The sequence below is a fragment of the Nymphaea colorata genome, chromosome 8, assembly GCF_008831285.2.
Source record: "Nymphaea colorata isolate Beijing-Zhang1983 chromosome 8, ASM883128v2, whole genome shotgun sequence".
Taxonomy (NCBI): Eukaryota; Viridiplantae; Streptophyta; class Magnoliopsida; order Nymphaeales; family Nymphaeaceae; genus Nymphaea; species Nymphaea colorata.
In genome coordinates, this window is record NC_045145.1 from 3,960,645 (window position 1) to 3,966,644 (window position 6,000).

Below are 6,000 nucleotides of genomic sequence, written 5' to 3' on the forward strand. Positions count from 1 at the left end.
ACAAGGAAACCTGAAAGCATGCCAAAATAGTATATATTCTTTTATGTTGACGCGGATACGATGCCAAAGAAAGCCAACTGATAGATGACTGTCCACAATTAATATCATATACGTAGAAGTATTAACATTGAAAACGCGCTTCTGTCACGCAATCAAAGGAGTTAATCAAATGGATTAGCAATTGCTTTCAAACTTATTTAGAAGCAATCGATCTTTAAAGCAGAAACCAACTAGTGCAAGAAATTAGAAGTAGCACAGCAACTTTTTGTAGGGATGGCAATATATTTGATTTGAATTGGATATTCGACCGAACCAATGTGAAAAAGTTGGATATAGAAAAGGGTATAATGTTTCATTTGATTAAGAAATCAGATCGGATTGGGAGTTAAGAAATGTCATACAATCAATTTTGGGTTCAGATTCAGATATACATAAATATTTGATCGGATTCAGATAGGGATTCAGATCAGATTTATTTTTAGACAAATATCCTATATCTAATGCTCTTAGAAATATGGCAAAATTCGGTTCAAAATTTGGATTCAGATTCGGACATGAACATGAAAATCGGATTCGGGTTAGATTCAAAATGTGAAATCGGATTTGGGTTTCGGATTCAAATATAACTTTTCTTTATTCGAATTTGAATCTGAATATGTAAATATCCAAAAATGCGGATATGGTTTATGGTATATCTGATCCCAATCTCCTCCAATGACGTCCCTAACCTTCCGGCGAAACAAAACCTGGTTCAATACAGAATCTGGTTAATAAAACTGGCTTTTGTAGCATTTGAAAGTTCTATAATGAAGTTGATTTTTTAGGAAACCTGGTTCTTCCCAGATTATTTTATGTCAATCGGCAGGAATATCTGTGGATTGAATCTCTTTCATCACGTTTGGTGTTATCTTGTGCTTTGTTGAGTGGTTTATCTTGTGCACGTTTAACTTTGTTAAAAAGAGAGACGACAAGGAAGATCAGACATGACCTCATTAATTTTGTAGTTTGCACCTTCGCTAGTGGACGCTGGAACAACAAACATCAATGCAAAAGTGCCCCTACTAAGTGTGATCTGTTTGCATTAGAGCAGTCTGTTCCGAGCAGAGTGGACGACCGACCAACTAAGTCTTGATGAGTCTGGGACTCGTAGGTTAGGTCCCTAGCATACGCATACACACACACATGCCTGCACATGCATGCATGCACACACATACATATAAAGGACGAAAGGGGTTTAGTATTGATCATAATGTTGATTGAAGATAAGGATATACAATGAGTCGAGTCAACTCAACCTAAACTCAAACTTGCTCATGCAAACTTACCTCGAGCTCTACTCTTTTAATAAATGAGTTGAGCTCGAGCTTAAGTTAAAATTTGAGTTATGAACAAGTTGAGTACGAATTACACGAGCTCGACTTGTTTAAACTCGACTCTACTTGACTTGTGCCTTTCTTGTTTGTTAAGCTTCAGGGATGTATTGGTATTTTTTTTTATGAATTTTAACACTTCTTTTTTTTTGTAGTTTTTGTAAAAGAAAAAAATATATGAATCAAGTGGCACAAGCTTAAATGGGTCGAGCTTGCGTTCACCTTATAAAGCTCGAGCCAAGCAATATGTGGCTCGAGCATAGCTCAAGCTGACCTCACTTGTTGTATATCCCATTCCAATATGGAAGAGGGGGGCAGAAGAACTAACGTGAGCAATGGTACTTTGGTCTTTAAAAAAAAAAAACTATATTTCCATTTTTGTCTTCATGGGGTTTCCCCTTTTTGACGTCCAGGATAATTTAACGGCAGAGCAGAGATGCTTTTGAGAAATTTCAGGTGAGCGAGAGGCTAATCCCATCACTGGAGTGAAAGCAGAAGCCACCCACCCTTCCCTTCATCCCCTTAAGGTCCAGGACTGCTTTGGTGCTTCAAGATAGGTGCCCCGCTATACATTATTTGGAGAGTTGATACCATGAGACATTGAAACGGAGGCTGACCACCTAGAGGTCCTGCCCCGCCGTTGCACCAACCATCTTGGGGATTTTTGAGAAATTAAATTCATGCGACAGTTGCATGCATATATAAAATTTTGAAAATTTAAGGGACCAACTCCAGCCTAAACCTGGAGGCTCCTTTTTTGTTTTTTGGCAAATGTCATATTACTTAATCTTTGTGGCGTCTAATCTGCAAAGGTTTGAATAGTCAACTCATCAGGCTGCTAATTTTTTAATCTGAGTACTGCAATTACGTAGTTAATCATTTGAATAAAGTGGTTGGCACAGCCTAACGTGCATGCTTATGGGAAAGAAACAATATTGCTTTTTGGCAAGGAAAACCCAAGAAAGCCTTGGCCATGCAAGAGTGGGACTAAGGAAAAGTCTCTCTCTCTCTTTCTCTCTCTCTCTCTATATATATATATATATATATATATATATATATATATATATATAGAGAGAGAGAGAGAGAGAGAGAGAGATATATATATATATATAATATATATATATATATATAAATTGAATGGTAACTCTAACTTTTTAAAGTCACCCGTCATTTAATTTGTATTGTCATATCTAACAAGATCGAGAGAAAAATAAGCAAAAAATGGTGATGGACATTTTCGTTATCTTATTTTAATTTATACTTTTTTTTCCTTGTTGTTCTGTTAACCATCCATCTACTTTAGATAAAAAAAGGTCGCAATTCATCTTATTATTTACAAGCTTATATGGCAAGCAATATGATCTTTAAAGTAGAAACTAACTGGTGCAAGAAATTAGAAGTAGCACTGCAACCTTATGTAGGGATGTCAATATATCTGATTTGAATCGGATATCCGACCGAACCAGTTTGAAAAAATTGGATATGGAAAAGGATTTAATAATTCATTTCATTAAGAAATCAGATCGGATTGGGAGTTAAGAAATGACATCCAATCAGTTTCAGATTTGGATTCAGATATACATAAATATTTGATCAGATTCGGATAAGGATTCAAATCAGATTTATTTTTAGACAAATATCTGATATCTAATGCTCTTAAAAGTTTGGCAAAATTCAGTTCAAAATTTGGATTCAGATTCGGATATGACTATGAAAATTGGATTCGGGTTGGATTCAAAATGTGAAATGGGATTTGGGTTTTGGATTCTGATATAGCTTTTCTTTATTTGAATTTAAATTTGAATATGTGAATATTCGAAAATATGGAAATGGTTTAGGGTATGTGTGATTTGAATCTCATCCGATGGCATCCCTAACCTTCCGGCGAAACAAAACCTGGTTCAATACAAAATCTGGTTAATAAAACTGAGTTTTGTAGCATTTGAAAGTTCTATAATGAAGTTGATTTTTTAGGAAACCTGGTTCTTCCCAGATTATTTTATGCCAATCGACAGGAATATCTGTGGATTGAATCTCTTTTGTCACGTTTCTTATCCAGGTGTTACGCTCACTTGTGTGGTATAAGGATATCGGATAGATGGGAGGAGTATTTTATTTTAAGTTAAAGAGGCGAAGCCTCCACATGGGAAATTATTATGTGCATGCTAAAAGTGGTGGCTTTGTCAGCCAAGACAAGCCGATACCCAAAAGAAAGTCGACTTCAAGTCTTGATGAGTCTGGGACTCGTCGGTTTAGTCCCTAGACATACTCATACACACACACATATGCCCACACATGCATGCGTGCACACACATACATATAAAGGATGAAAGGAGATTTAGTATTGATCAAAATATTGATTGAAGATAAGGATGTACAATGAGTCGAGCCAACTCCAACTAAACTCGAACTCACTCGTGTAAGCTCAACTCTTGCTCTACTCATTTAATAAATGAGTTGAGCTCGAGCTTAAGTGAAAACTTGAATTATAAACAAGTCGGGTTCGAATTAAACCAGCTCTACTTGTTTAAACTCTACTTGTTTAAAAAAAACTATGTTTCCATTTTTGTCCTTGTGGACTTTTGCTTTTTTTACGTCCAAGATAATTTAAGGAAAAAAGTGCTTTTGAGAAATTTCAAATGAACTAGAGGCTAATCCCACCACTCGAGTAAAGGCTGAAGCCACCTGAATTGTTGAGGTCCTAGCATTGCCATTGTACCAACTACCAACCCCCTTAAGGATTTTTGAGAAATTAAATTCATGTCAAGATGGCATGCATATATAAAATTTTAAAAACTTAAGGGACCAACTCCGACCTAAACATGGAGCCCCCCTTGTTTTTTTCCGCAAATGCCATATTACTTAAACTTTTTGTGGCGTCTAATCTGCAAAGATTTGAATAGTCAAATCTAGCTAATAATATGAGTACTGCAATATATATATATATATATATATATATATATATATATATATATATATATATATATATATATATATATATTTTGAATGGTATCTCTAACTTTTTAAAGTCACCCAATGGTGATGGACATTTTCATTATTTTAATTTAGTTTATACTTTTTTTTTTGTTCTCTCAACCATTCATGTTTTAATGGTTGGCCTTGATTGGATGGTTCATAAGCATAGTCATCATATATATACATAATCTTTGGTCTTGGAGGGGGGCCAGCCAAATCTGCCTAGGATTTTGGGAGGAAAATGCTTGATATTAAAAGTTTTCTATAGCTATTGAAATTAAAAAAAAAAAGAGAGAGAAAAATTACTATTTCTGTTCCCACCAAGGGCGACTTGGGTGTTATAGGTGGTTCCACAAATTAATACGCGCCTAACATCTTGATCAAAAATTATAATTTTGAAAGGTAAGAACGTAGGGAGAAATAAATTTTCATGTACCATGTCGATGACAACAAACTACAGAAAACGTAAACTGCTAACAAAAATCTCTAACTGTTTATCACGTCACAGGTATTCCTGGACACCTGCAGAGAGTTAAAAGTATAAGATCCAAATTATTTCGACACAATCAACACAACAAAAACAAAATGTAACTTGTGTTTCTTAACGACCACTTATAAAAGCGAATGGCAGTGCAATTGAAGTTGTATACGATTCTAAAAGAGTGTAGCAATAACGGACAGCAGACCGTAATGTCCGCTTGTTTTTTTAAATGGATTCATGGTTCAAGATAAGCACAAGGTGCAACAAGCCCCTTAAGAAAAGGTTGGTGCAAAAAATTATGAACATTAGGGCTCCTATTTGATAATGTGACTGCAAAATAGTATTTTAAGTGGACATTTTCCAAAAGACTGTTATGACACAATTAGCGAAAAGGGGCAAGCAATTTTCTATGTTTTAATATTTGGCTAATGTTGAGTATAACGCTACTTCAAGGGGCATAGCGTAGCTGGTCGAGCTAGGGGCCTGTATTAAGGCAGGTCTCTAGTTCGATTCTCGTGGGCGTTATGTTCCTGTGTCTTAGGGCGCGACATCCAAGCTGAAGGGTGCACCATTGCTATCGCTGACACCGACGCAGCTCAGGACCTCGGAGGCAGGGGGAATGGGGGGGCCTTTGGGCCTTTTTCGGGCGGTGGGATTAATACCTCTCGCTCACCCGGAATGTTGAGTATGATGCTAGCATGATGAATTGGAAAAAAAAAAGTCATTTTCAACGAAAAAGGAGCCCTTTAACTCATCCGATGACGTGCAAAAAATTAGGTGCGCACTTACAGGAGAAGCTAAACTTAGTCTATTGTTTAGGAAAACACTATATTCCATGGTATTATCGGTTGAGCGAGAGGCTAATCCACACCGCCTCAATGAAGGCCGACGCCTCACTCTTCCTCCCATCTTTCAGGGTCTAGAGCTGTATTTCGGTGCTTAGGGATGACACAACAGTTATGTTTCAACTTACATATCAGTGTCACTCCTCCTTTTACAGCATAGAGAGTTGATGCTATGAGAGTGTAAAATAGAGATTGGTCACCTACCAGCTCATGTCTCATCCATTACACCAACCACAATGAGGATCTATATTCTACAACATTAGTTTTTAACTGTCTGCAGACTTTTTATACGTTATGTTCTTTTTGTCATACACTCAATGAATCAAAA